This window comes from Pristiophorus japonicus, chromosome 7 (assembly GCF_044704955.1).
Source record: "Pristiophorus japonicus isolate sPriJap1 chromosome 7, sPriJap1.hap1, whole genome shotgun sequence".
Classification (NCBI taxonomy): domain Eukaryota; kingdom Metazoa; phylum Chordata; class Chondrichthyes; family Pristiophoridae; genus Pristiophorus; species Pristiophorus japonicus.
This window is the reverse complement of record NC_091983.1, coordinates 175,887,697-175,902,312: the sequence shown is the minus strand read 5'-3', so window position 1 is coordinate 175,902,312 and position 14,616 is coordinate 175,887,697.

Sequence of the window (14,616 nt, the reverse complement as noted above, 5' to 3'; positions counted from 1 at the left end):
TTGGCCACGAAGTATTGGTCGAGTCGCTCCATAAAGGTTTCCCAATCATCTCTCTCTCAAAATTTCTCCAGAATGCCCATGGTTCTCTGCATTGTTGCGGTGGGGTTCATCATTTGTATCTCCTCACCAGTTGTTAAGTCTTGAATAAAGAGTCAGACTAGATGCTGCAAGTTTAAATTAAAGGTGTGACCGTAGTCCTTTATTACAGATCTCAGAATGCCTCTCCAGCCTGTGAGGCCTCCTTATATACAGGTGCTCTCAAGGGATTGTGGGATCCCTTAGGACTCCAGGAGATAAGCCCTCTGATGGTTAGACAAGGTATTTACAGGTTTACTTACATAACAAGTCCCTTCTGGCAATTCTTGGCCCCTCCTGATAGCCAGTTTGTGCAGCATGGAGCACAGGACCACGAATTTACCTACTTGCTCAGGGTTGTATTGTAGTTCCCCTCCTGAGTGGTCCAGACATCTGTGTCATGTATTTCACCATTTTGCAATGATAATAGTTATGTAACTGTAACTCATGCACACTGTACCTGTACCCGAGAAATGCACACCCTGACCACAGGGGGTGAGCTTGCGGGAGACACTCCTCACCTGGGTTTCCAGATATAAAAAGGGAGGTCCCACCCAGGACTCAGCACTCCGCACTCCTTGGTCCTGGGAATAAAGTGAAGGTCACAGAGTGAATGTGTCTGATATATACATGCCTCGTGTGAGTTTGTAACAAGGTGCAGAGACACTACATTTGGCGACGAGAAACGGGAATCACCGAACCACGAGGATGGCCACCGGCAGCACAGAGGAACGCAACTGTGTGGGTGAGGACTGGGACGACTTTGTGGAAAGACTCCAGCAGAGCTTTGTCACAAAGGACTGGCTGGAAGAGGCAGCGGCTGACAAACGGAGGGCGCATCTACTGACCAGCTGTGGTCCACAGACGTATGCGCTGATGAAAGACCTGCTCGCACCCCAAAAGCCAGCGGACAAGTCCTTTGAAGAGCTCAGCCAGATGATTAGTGAGCATCTCAAGCCGGCAAGTAGCGTACACATGGTCCGACACCGGTTCTACTCTCACCGGCGTCAGGAGGCTCAAAACGTCTCGGACTTCGTGGCGGAACTGCGGCATTTGGCCAGTCTCTGTAAGTTCTCCGATGCCTGCAGGGGGGAGATGTTAAGGGACATTTTCATCGAGGGCATTAATCATGCCGGCATTTTCAGGAAGCTTATAAAAACCAAAAACCTGACTTTAGAAGGGGCGGCGTGGATAGCTCAGACCTTTATGGCAGGCGAAGAGGAGACCAAGCTAATTTACGCACGCAGTCCTGGTTTTAACGTTGCGATGAACCAGGGAGTTAATGTTGTAAAAGTGATACAGAACACTGCAGGCAGGCAAGGGCAATTCGACACCGCCCAGGCAGCAACAAGCTCCAGGGTGGGCCCGCAACAGGGACAATGGAAAGGGGATCGGCAATTCACGCCATCACGAGGAACAATGCATCTCGTGATGGGACCATTAACAACCCCCATCAGAGTGCTTAGAAACAGCCAAACGGGTCAACAGAGAGAATGCCTGGGAATAGTCCTTTTGTTAACAGCAATCTCAGCTCATGCTGGAGGTGTAGGGGTAGACACACTACCAAAACTGCAGGTTCCAGCTTTATACCTGTAGGATTTGTAATGTCAGTGGACACTTGGCCAGGATGTGCAAAAATGCAGTAGCGAGGCTAGTCTACGAGACAGAAGAACCAGACGAGGGGTCTGCAATGCAGGATGAGTCCTGGGGAACAACCATGGATGCTGAAGTTCAGAGAGTTCATGTGGCTGACGTCCACAGCTCATACACTAAAACACCACCCAAGATGATGAAAGTCTTACTGAATGGCATCCCAGTGCACATGGAGCTGGATACTGGAGTTAGCCAGTCACTCATGAGCGCCCAACAATTTGAGAGACTATGGCCACATAGAGCTAGCAGGCCCAAACTGGAACGCATTGAGACGCAGCTACGTACGTACACCAAAGAGATCATACCAGTGCTGGGCTGTGCAAACTTGTTGGTAACGCATAATGGATTACAGAACCGGCTACCACTCTGGATTGTTCCTAGAAATGGCCCCGTGCTTTTGGGGAGGAGTTGGCTAGCCGAGATGAATTGGAAATGGGGGGATGTGCACGCCATTTCATCCGTGGAGCGAAGTTCATGCTCGCAGGTATTGCAAAAATTCGAGTCACTCTTTCAATCCGGTGTCGGAACGTTCAAGGGCACCAAAGTAGTGATACGCATCACTCCGGACGCCAGACCAGTGCACCACAAAGCCAGAGCGGTGCCGTACGTGATGCGTGAGAAACTTGAAAGTGAACTGGACAGGCTGCTCAGAGGGGGCATAATTTCGGCCATTGAATTCAGCGACTGGGCAAGTCCCATTGTTCCCGTCCTCAAAGCAGATGGCTCGGTTAGGATTTGTGGCGACTACAAAGCCATCATCAACCGAGTGTCGCTGCAAGACCAATACCCGCTTCCGAGAGGATCTCTTTGCCACGCTGGCAGGTGGAAAGCTGTTCACGAAGCTGGACTTCACTTCGACCTACGTGACTCAGGAACTGGTGGAAGATTCCAAGCTTCTGACCACCATCACGACGCACAAAGGATTATTTGTCTACAACAGGTGCCCGTTTGGCATTCGTTCAGCAGCGGCTATCTTTCAGTGAAACATGGAAAACTTGCTCAAGTCCATCCCTGGAACGGTCGTATTCCAAGACACCGAAGAACACCTCCGCAACCTGGAGGAGGTGCTACTCCTATTGGATCGGGTAGACTTGCGGCTGAAAAAGGCCAAGTGCGTGATTTTGGCCCCAGAGGTCGAGTTCCTGGATAGGAGGATAGTCGCAGATGGGATCCGGCCCACTGAATCAAAAACTGAGGCGATTCACCGGGCGCCCAGGCCCGGCCACACATCGGAGTTGCGATCATTCCTGGGACTTTTGAACTATCTTGGGAACTTTCTGCCGAACTTAAGCACATTGTTGGAGCCGTTACACATGCTCCTCCGTAAAGGGTGTGAATGGTTGTGGGGGTATTGTCAAGGATGGGCCTTCAATAAGGCAATGAACCTGCTGTGTTCCAACAAACTGTTGACTTTGTATGACCCCTGTAAAAAACTGCTTTTAACATGCGATGCGTCATCCTACGGGGTTGGGAGTGTGTTGCAGCAGGGTAATGATGATGGCCAACTCCAACCGGTAGCTTAAGCCTCCAGGTCGCTCTCCCAGGCAGAGCATGGATACGGCATGCTCGAGAGGGAGGCACTCGCATGTGTGTACGGTGTGAAAAAGATGCACTAGTACCTTTTCGGTAGACAGTTCGAGCTTGAGACGGACCACAAGCCGTTAACATCCCTGTTGTCCGACAGCAAGGCTGGCAACGCTAACGCGTCAGCTCGCATACAACGATCGGCCCTCACGCTGGCTGCTTATGACTACACCATACGGCACCAGCCAGGCACCGAAAATTGAGCTGACGCACTTAGCAGGCTCCCACTGGCCACCACCGAGGGAGCGTCGGAGCAGAGCGCCGAGATGGTCATGACCGTTGAGGCTTTTAACACTGCGGGCTCCCCCATCACAGCCCGACTGATCAAACTCTGGACCAACAGGGACCCCCTCCTATACATGACAAAGAAATGCGACCTGACTGGGAATTGGGCGCCCGCACACAGGGCATGCCCCGAGGAAGTCAGGCCATTTCAGAGATGGATGGATGAACTCTCCATCCAAGCCGACTGCCTGTTATGGGGCAGCCGGGTAGTCATGCCCCAGAAAGGAAGGGAAGTGTTCATCAGGGAACTCCACAGCGAGCACCCTGGCATCGTGTTAATGAAGGCCATTGCCCAGTCACATGTATGGTGGCCGGGGATTGACTCAGACCTGGAACACTGGGTTCGCAGGTGCACGACGTGTGCCCAGCTGGGCAATGCCCCCAGGGAGGCTCCACTCAGCTCATGGTCCTGGCCCACCGGGCCATGGTCACGTATTCACGTAGGCTATGCGGGCCTGTTCATGGGGGAAATGTTCCGGATCGTTGTCGATGCATACTCAAAGTGGATCGAGTGCATCATATTGAACTCGTGCACAACATTCATCACTGTGGAGAGTCTGCGTACGGTTTTCGCGACCCACGGCTTGCTGGACATTCTGGTCAGCGACAATGGCCCGTGTTTCACCAGCCATGAATTCCAGGAGTTTATGTCGGGCAATGGGATCAAGCACGTCCGGACATCGCCGTTCAAGCCGGCTTCCAATAGCCAGGTGGAACGGGCGGTCCAAGTTATAAAGCAGGGCATGCTACGTATCCAAGGACACTTCCTTCAGTACCGCCTATCGCGCCTCCTGCTGGCCTACAGGTCCTGCCCGCACTCGCTCACGGGAGTCCCGCCAGCGGAACTCCTCATGAAATGCACGCTCTAGACGCGGCTGTCCCTTATTCACCCAGACCTGGGCAGACATTGTTGAGGGCAAGCGCCAGTCCCAAACCGAGCTCCATGATCGAGGCTCAAGGGGGAGGTGTATAGAAAAAAATTACCCGGTATTTGTTCTTAACCATGCTTTGGGACCCAAATGGCTTGAGGGCACCGTAATTGGCAAAGAAAGAAACAGGGTCATGGTGGTCAGACTAAACAATGGGCAGATATGCCGCAAACACTTGGAGGCAGATATGCCGCAAACACTTGGACCAAGTAAAGACAACTTTCAGCATAGAGACGAAGGAACTGGAAGAAGAGCATGATGAGATAGCATCCACATCACTGCCAGCGTACGAGCAACAAAAACAGCCCTCAGCATGCACAGTCCCTGCGGCCAGCCCGGACAGGCCGGAATCACCTCAAGTGACAGCGACGCGTGCTGAGGCTCAGCTACCAGAGCCACAACTGCGGCGCTCCACAAGAGAGCGTCGACCACCCGATCGACTTAACCTCTGAAACAAAAAGACTTAAGGGGGGAGGTGATGTCATATGTTTCACCATCTTGCAATGACAATAGTTATGTAACTGTAACTCATGCGCACTGTACCTGTACCCTTGAAATGCACACCCTGACCACAGGGGATGAGCTTGCGGGAGACACTCCTCACCTGGGTTTCCAGGTATAAAAAGGGAGGTCCCACCCAGGCTCAGCACTCCTTGGTCCTGGGAATAAAGTGAAGGTCACAGAGTGAATGTGTCTGATATATACATGCCTCATGTGAGTTTGTAACAAGGTGCAGAGACACTACATTTGGCGACGAGAAACGGGAATCACCGAACCACGAGGATGGCCACCGGTGGCACAGAGGAACGCAACTGTGTGGGTGTGGACTGGGACGACTTTGTGGAAAGACTCCAGTAGAGCTTTGTCACAAAGGACTGGCTGGACGAGGCAGCGGCTGACAAGCGGAGGGCACATCTACTGACCAGCTGTGGTCCACAGACGTATGCGCTGATGAAAGACCTGCTCGCACCCCAAAAGCCAGCGGACAAGTCCTTTGAAGAACTCAGCCAGCTGATTAGTGAGCATCTCAAGCCGGCAAGTAGCGTACACATGGTCTGACACCGGTTCTACTCTCACCGGCGTCGGGAGGATCAAAACTTCTCGGACTTCGTGGCGGAACTGCGGCGTTTGGCCAGTCTCTGTAAGTTCTCCGATGCCTGCAGGGGGGAGATGTTAAGGGACATTTTCATCGAGGGCATTAATCATGCCGGCATTTTCAGGAAGCTTATAAAGACCAAAAACCTGACTTTAGAAGGGGCGGTGTGGATAGCTCAGACCTTTATGGCAGGGGAAGAGGAGACCAAGCTAATTTACGCAGGCAGCCCTGGTTTTAACGTTGCGATGAACCAGGGAGTTAATGTTGTAAAAGTGATACAGAACACTGCAGGCAGGCAAGGGCAATTCGACACCGCCCAGGCAGGCAGGCAAGGGCAATTCGACACCGCCCAGGCAGCAACAAGCTCCAGGGTGGGCCCGCAACAGGGACAATGGAAAGGGGATCGGCAATTCACGCCATCACGAGGAACAATGCATCCCGTGATGGGACCATTAACAACCCCCATCAGAGTGCTTAGAAACAGCCAAACGGGTCAACAGAGAGAATGCCTGGTAATAGTCCTTTTGTTAAAAGCAATCTCAGCTCATGCTGGAGGTGTAGGGGTAGACACACTGCCAAAACTGCAGGTTCCAGCTTTATACCTGTAGGATTTGTAATGTCAGTGGACACTTGGCCAGGATGTGCAAAAATGCAGTAGCGAGGCTAGTCTACGAGACAGAAGAACCAGACGAGGGGTCTGCAATGCAGGATGAGACCTGGGGAACAACCATGAATGCTGAAGTTCAGAGAGTTCATGTGGCTGACGTCCACAGCTCATACACTAAAACACCACCCAAGATGATGAAAGTCTTACTGAATGGCATCCCGGTGCACATGGAGCTGGATACGGGAGTTAGCCAGTCACTCATGAGCACCCAACAATTTGAGAGACTATGGCCACATAGAGCTAGCAGGCCCAAACTGGAACGCATTGAGACGCAGCTACGTACGTACACCAAAGAGATCATCCCAGTGCTGGGCTGTGCAAACTTGTTGGTAACGCATAATGGATTACAGAACCGGCTGCCACTCTGGATTGTTCCTAGAAATGGCCCCGTGCTTTTGGGGAGGAGTTGGCTAGCTGAGATGAATTGGAAATGGGGGGATGTGCACGCCATTTTATCTGTGGAGCGAAGTTCATGCTCGCAGGTATTGCAAAAATTCGAGTCACTCTTTCAACCCGGTGTCGGAACGTTCAAGGGCACTAAAGTAGTGATATGCATCACTCCGGACGCCAGACCAGTGCACCACAAAGCCAGAGCGGTGCCGTTCATGATGCGTGAGAAACTTGAAAGTGAACTGGACAGGCTGCTCAGAGGGGGCATAATTTCGGCCATTGAATTCAGCGACTGGGCAAGTCCCATTGTTCCCGTCCTCAAAGCAGATGGCTCGGTTAGTATTTGTGGCAACTACAAAGCCACCATCAACCGAGTGTCGCTGCAAGACCAATATCCGCTTCCGAGAGCGGAGGACCTCTTTGCCACGCTGGCAGGTGGAAAGCTGTTCACGAAGCTGGACTTCACTTCGACCTACGTGACTCAGGAACTGGCGGAAGATTCCAAGCTTCTGACCACCATCACGACGCACAAAGGATTATTTGTCGACAACAGGTGTCCGTTTGGCATTCGTTCAGCAGCGGCTATCTTTCAGTGAAACATGGAAAACTTGCTCAAGTCCATCCCTGGATCGGTCGTATTCCAAGACACCGAAGAACACCTCCGCAACCTGGAGGAGGTGCTACTCCTATTGGATCGGGTAGACTTGCGGCTGAAAAAGGCCAAGTGCGTGTTTTTGGCCCCAGAGGTCGAGTTCCTGGATAGGAGGATAGTCGCAGATGGGATCCGGCCCACTGAATCAAAAACTGAGGCGATTCACCGGGTGCCCAGGCCCGGCCACACATCGGAGTTGCGATCATTCCTGGGACTTTTGAACTATTTTGGGAACTTTCTGCCGAACTTAAGCACATTGTTGGAGCCGTTACACATGCTCCTCCGTAAAGGGTGTGAATGGTTGTGGGGGTATTGTCAAGAACGGGCCTTCAATAAGGCGAGGAACCTGCTGTGTTCCAACAAACTGTTGACTTTGTATGACCCCTGTAAAAAACTGCTTTTAACATGCGATGCATCATCCTACGGGGTTGGGTGTGTGTTGCAGCAGGGTAATGATGATGGCCAACTCCAACCGGTAGCTTAAGCCTCCAGGTCGCTCTCCCAGGCAGAGCATGGATACGGCATGGTCGAGAGGGAGGCACTCGCGTGTGTGTACGGTGTGAAAAAGATGCACTAGTACCTTTTCGGTAGACAGTTCGAGCTTGAGACGGACCACAAGCCGTTAACATCCCTGTTGTCCGACAGCAAGGCTGGCAACGCTAACGCGTCAGCTCGCATACAACGATCGGCCCTCACGCTGGCTGCTTATGACTACACCATACGGCACCAGCCAGGCACCGAAAATTGAGCTGACGCACTTAGCAGGCTCCCACTGGCCACCACCGAGGGGGCATCGGAGCAGAGCGCCGAGATGGTCATGACCGTTGAGGCTTTTAACACTGCGGGCTCCCCCATCACAGCCCGACTGATCAAACTCTGGACCAACAGGGACCCCCTCCTATACATGACAAAGAAATGTGACCTGACTGGGAATTGGGCGCCCGCACACAGGGCATGCCCCGAGGAAGTCAGGCCATTTCAGAGATGGATGGATGAACTCTCCATCCAAGCCGACTGCCTGTTATGGGGCAGCCGGGTAGTCATGCCCCAGAAAGGAAGGGAAGTGTTCATCAGGGAACTCCACAGCGAGCACCCTGGCATCGTGTTAATGAAGGCCATTGCCCAGTCACATGTATGGTGGCCGGGGATTGACTCAGACCTGGAACACTGGGTTCGCAGGTGCACGACGTGTGCCCAGCTGGGCAATGCCCCCAGGGAGGCTCCACTCAGCTCATGGTCCTGGCCCACCGGGCCATGGTCACGTATTCACATAGACTATGCGGGCCTGTTCATGGGGGAAATGTTCCGGATCGTTGTCGATGCATACTCAAAGTGGATCGAGTGCATCATATTGAACTCGTGCACAACATTCATCACTGTGGAGAGTCTGCGTACGGTTTTCGCGACCCACGGCTTGCTGGACATTCTGGTCAGCGACAATGGCCCGTGTTTCACCAGCCATGAATTCCAGGAGTTTATGTCAGGCAATGGGATCAAGCACGTCCGGACAGCGCCGTTCAAGCCGGCTTCCAATGGCCAGGTGGAACAGGCGGTCCAAGTTATAAAGCAGGGCATGCTACGTATCCAAGGACCCTTCCTTCAGTACCGCCTCTCGCGCCTCCTGCTGGCCTACAGGTCCTGCCCGCACTCGCTCACGGGAGTCCCGCCAGCGGAACTCCTCATGAAATGCACGCTCAAGACGCGGCTGTCCCTTATTCACCCAGACCTGGGCAGACATTGTTGAGGGCAAGCGCCAGTCCCAAACCGAGCTCCATGATCGAGGCTCAAGGGGGAGGTGTATAGAAAAAAATTACCCGGTATTTGTTCTTAACCATGCTTTGGGACCCAAATGGCTTGAGGGCACCGTAATTAGCAAAGAAGGAAACAGGGTCATGGTGGTCAGACTAAACAATGGGCAGATATGCCGCAAACACTTGGACCAAGTAAAGACAACTTTCAGCATAGAGACGAAGGAACCGGAAGAAGAGCATGATGAGATAGCACCCATACCACTGCCAGCGTGCGAGCAACAAAGACAGCCCTCAGCATGCACAGTCCCTGCGGCCAGCCCGGACAGGCCGGAATCACCTCAAGTGACAGCGACGCGTACTGAGGCTCAGCCACCAGAGCCACAACTGCGGCGCTGCACGAGAGAGCGTCGACCACCCGACAGACTTAACCTCTGAAACTAAAAGACTTAAGGGGGGAGGTGATGTCATGTATTTCACTATCTTGCAATGACAATAGTTATGTAACTGTAACTCATGCGCACTGTACCTGTACCCTTGAAATGCACACCCTGACCACAGGGAGTGAGCTTGCAGGAGACACTCCTCACCTGGGTTTCCAGGTATAAAAGGGGAGGTCCCACCCAGGGTCAGCATTCCTTGGTCCTGGGAATAAAGTAAAGGTCACAGAGTGACCGTGTCTGATATATACATGCCTCATGTGAGTTTGAAACAAGGTGCAAAGACACTACAATCTGAAGCATTGCTTAAGCACAGCCATTGTTTTCTGCACCACATTGTGTGCTTCTCTGTGGCTCTGATTGTATCGCTTCTCAGCCTCAGTGTGGGTGTCACGCAAGGGGGTCATTAGACAGGTGGCTAGGCCATATCGGTTATCACCAAGCATCCAGCATTGTCCTTGTGGCTGTCTCTTAAAGATGTCAGAGACAGCGCTCTCATGCAGGATGTGAGCCTCATCGAAGCTGCCCGGATATTTGGCACTCACTGCCATGATGATCTGGTTGTGGTCGACAACTAGTTGGACCTACAGGGAGTGAAATCCTTTTCTATTACGAAAATGCTCCGGGTCCTGAGAAGGTAACCGCATGGTGATGTGAGAAACATAGAAACATAGAAATAGGTGCAGGAGTAGGCCATTCGGCCCTTTGAGCCTGCACCACCATTCAATAAAATCATGGCTGATCATTCACCTCAGTACCCCTTTCCTGCTTTCTCTCCATACCCTTTGATCCCTTTTGCCATAAGGGTCATATCTAACTCCCTCTTGAATATATCTAACGAACTGGCATCAACAATTCTCTGCGGTAGAGAATTCCACAGGTTAACAACTCTCTGAGTGAAGAAGTTTCTTCTCATCTCGGTCCTAAATGGCCTACCCCTTATCCTTAGACTGTGACCCCTGATTCTGGATTTCCCCAACTTCGGGAACATTCTTCCTGCATCTAACCTGTCCAGTCCCGTCAGAATTTTATGTTTCTATGAGATCCCCTCTCATTCTTCTAAACTCCAATGAATATAGGCCCAGTCGATCCAGTCTCTCGTCATATGTCAGTCCTGCTATCCCGGGAATCAGTCTGGTGAACCTTTGCTGCACTTCCTCAATAGCAAGAACGTCCTTCCTCAGATTAGGAGACCAAAACTGAACACAATATTCCAGGTGAGGCCTCACCAAGGCCCAGTGCAACTGCAGTAAGACCTCCCTGCTCCTGTACTCAAATCCCCTAGCTATGAAAGCCAACATGCCATTTGGCTTCTTCACCATCTGCTGTACCTGCATGCCAACTTTCAATGACTGATGTACCATGACACCCAGGTCTCGTTGCACCTCCCCTTTTCCTAATCTGCTGCCATTCAGATAATATTCTGCCTTCATGTTTTTGCCACCAAAGTGGATAACCTCACATTTATTCACATTATACTGCATCTGCCATGATTTGCCCACTCATCTAACCTGTCCAAGTCACCCTGCAGCCTCTGAGTATCCTCCTCACAGCTCACACTGCCACCTAGTTTAGTGTCATCTGAAAACTTGGAGATATTACTCACAATTCCTTCATCCAAATCATTGATGTATATTGTAAATGTGAAGTCTTTACTCTACAGTATGAAACCACACGAGGCACATTCTGGGGACAAGGTCACTCTGTGACCTTAACTCTTTATTCACAGGACTCCAAAAACGATGAACCTGCATGGGACCTCCCTTTTTATACCTGTGCAATCAGATAAGGAGTGTCTCCCACAAGTTCACCTCCCCGCCCCACCCACCCCCCCCCCCAAAGTCTTATTGGGATCCTAGGTTTAGTCTTTCAGGTGGTCTACGCTCCCTCGTGGACCGCCGCAGTTGGGGCTCTGGTTGTTGGACACTGACGTGAGTGTCTGTCAGCTGTGGTGATTCTGGCCTGTCCGGGCTGACCGCAGGGACTGTGCATTCTTCTGATTGCTCTTGTTGCTCGTTCACTGGCGGTGTTGTGAGCTCCATCTCATGGTCTTCTTCAGGTTCCTCCGTGTCGATGCTGAACCTTTTTTTTTCTTGGTCCAGATGCGTACGGCATATCTGACCATTGTTAAGTTTTACCACGATGACCCTATTCCTCTCTTTGTCAATTACAGTGCCCTCAAGCCATTTGGCCCCATGGCGTAATTGAGGACAAATACAGGATCATTTATTTCTATACATCGCCCTCTCGAATTATGGTCATGGTATTCGTTTTGTGACTTGCGCTTGCCTGCAGGACTATGTCGGTCAGGACTGGGTGAATGAGAGACAACCGAGTTTTGAGTGTCCATTTCATTAATAGTTCTGCGGGCAGGGCACCCGTGAGTGAGTGCGGTCGGGATCTATAGGCCAGCAGGAGACGCGATAGGCAGCATTGTAGGGAGGGTCCTTGAATCCTGATCATACCTTGCGTAATGATTTGGACCGCAAGTTCCGCCTGGCCATTGGAGGCCGGTTTGAACGGCACTGTCCTGACGTGGTTGATGCCATTGCCCGACATAATCTCTCGGAATTCGTAGTTTGTGAAACATGGGCCATTATCACTAACCAGGATGTCCGGCAAGCCATGGGTTGCAAAGATCGCACGTAGGCTTTCCACAGTGGTGGATGACATGCATGAATTCAGAATTATGCACTCGATCCATTTTGAATACGCATCTACCATAATAAGGAACATCTTTCCCATGAACGGGTCCGCGTAGTCAACATGAATGCATGACCATGGCCTGGTTGCTCAGAGCCACGGGCTGAGCGGGGCCTCCCTGGGGGCATTACCCAACTGGGCACACGTCGTGCACCTGCGAACACAGTGTTTCAGGTCTGAATCAATTCAAGGCCACCAAACGTGTGACCGGGCAATGGCCTTCATCAACACAATGCCTAGGTGCTCGTTGTGGAGTTCCCTGATGAATGTCTCCCTGCCCTTCTGGGACATAACTACCTGGCTGCCCCATAGTAGGCAGTTGGCTTGGATGGAGAGCTCAACCATCTGTCTGTGGAACGGTCTGACCTCCTCAGGGCATGCTCCGTGTGCTGGCGCCCAATCCCCAGTCAGGACACATTTCTTAATCAGGGATAGGAGGGGATCTCTGTTTGTCCAGATTTGATCTGGTGGGCTGTGACGGGGGAGCCTGCGCTGTCAAAGGCATCGACAGCCATGACCATCTCAGCGCTTTTCTCCGTTGCCCCCTCAGTGGTGGCCAGTGGAAGCCTGCTGAGCTCGTCAGTGCAATTTTCAGTGCCGGGCCGGTGCCAGATGGAGTAGTCATAAGCAGCCAGCGTGAGAGCCCATCGCTGTATGTGAGCTGATGCGTTGGCATTGATGGCCTTGCTGTCTGGCAACAGGGATGTTAATGGCTTGTGGTCCGTCTCTAATTCAAACTTCCTACCAAAGAGGTACTGATGCATTTTTTTTATACCATAGACACATGCAAGCGCTTCCTTCTCGATCATCCCATATCCCCGTTCTGCTGGAGAGAGCGACCTGGAGGCATAAGCCACAGGTTGTAGTTGACCCTCAGCATTGCCCTGCTGCAACATGCATCCAACCCCATAGGATGATGCATCACATGTCAGAACCAATTTTTTACAGGGGTCGTACAGGGTCAACAACTTGTTTGAACAAAGTAGGTTTCGCGCCCGATCAAAAGCCCGTTCCTGACAGTCCCCCCAAAACCAATCGCAACTCTTATGCAGGAGCCCGTGTAGCGGCTCCAACAACGTGCTCAAGTTCGGCAGAAAGTTCCCGAAATAGTTCAACAGTCCCAGGAATGAATGCAACTCCGATGTGTTGCAGGGCCTGGGTGCTCGTCGAATCGCCTCTGTTTTGGATTCGGTGGGCCGAATCCCATCTGCAACAACCTCCTGCCCAGAAACTCAACCTCAGGAGCTAAGAACACACATTTAGACTTCTTGAGTCGCAGGCCTACCCGGTCCAGTCGGTGTAGCACCTCCTCCAGGTTGTGGAGGTGTTCCTCGGTGTCTTGACCTGTGATGAGGATGTCGCCCTGGAATACGATCATTCCAGGAATGGATTTAAGCAGGCTTTCCATGTTTCGTTGAAAAATCGCGGCTGCTGATCAAATACCAAACGGGCACCTGTTATAAACCAACAGTCCCTTGTGCGTGGTGATGGTGGTCAGTAGTTTAGATTCGTCGGCCAGTTCCTGGGTCATATAGGCTGAAGTGAGGTCCAACTTGGTGAACAGCTTGCCGCATACCAGCGTGGCGAAGAGGTCCTCCACTCTCGGGAGTGGGTATTGATCTTGTAGGGACACCCGATTGATGGTGGCCTTGTAGTCACGACAGATCCTGACACAGCCATCAGCTTTTAGGATAGGAACAATGGGGCTCGCCCAGTCGCTGAATTCAACAGGCGAGATGATGCCCTCTCTCAACAGCCGGTCCAATTCGCTCTCGATCTTTTCCCGCATCACATACGGCACCGCTCTGGCTTCGTGGTGCACTGGCTTGGCGTCCAGGGTGATGTATATCACTACTTTAGAGCCTTTGAAAGTCCCGACGCCAGGTTGGAATAGTGAATCGAATTGTTGTAGGAATTGTGAGCACGAACTTCACTCCACAGATGACATTGCGTGAACATCTCCCCATTTCCAGTTCTTCTCGGCTAACCAGCTCCTCCCCAACAGTGCGGGACCATTGCCCGGGACAATCCAGAGCGGCAGCCGATTCACTAGCCTATTGTGTGTGACAGCCAACATTACACTGCCTAGCACCAGAATGATTTCTTTAGTGTAAGTCCGTAATTGTGTCTCAATACGTGCTAATTTGGGTCTACTGGCTTTAAATGGCCATAGCTTCTCAAATTGCTGAACGCCCATGAGTAACTGGCTGGCCCCAGTGTCCAGCTCCATGCATACTGGGATACCGTTTAATAAAACCCTCATCATCATTGGTGGCGTTTTGATGCATGAACTGTGAATATTCGCCACATGGACCCGCTGAACCTCGGCGTCCATCGATTTGCCCCCAAAGTCATCCTGCCTCAAAGAACCCTCTTCTGGTCCATCCGCCTCAT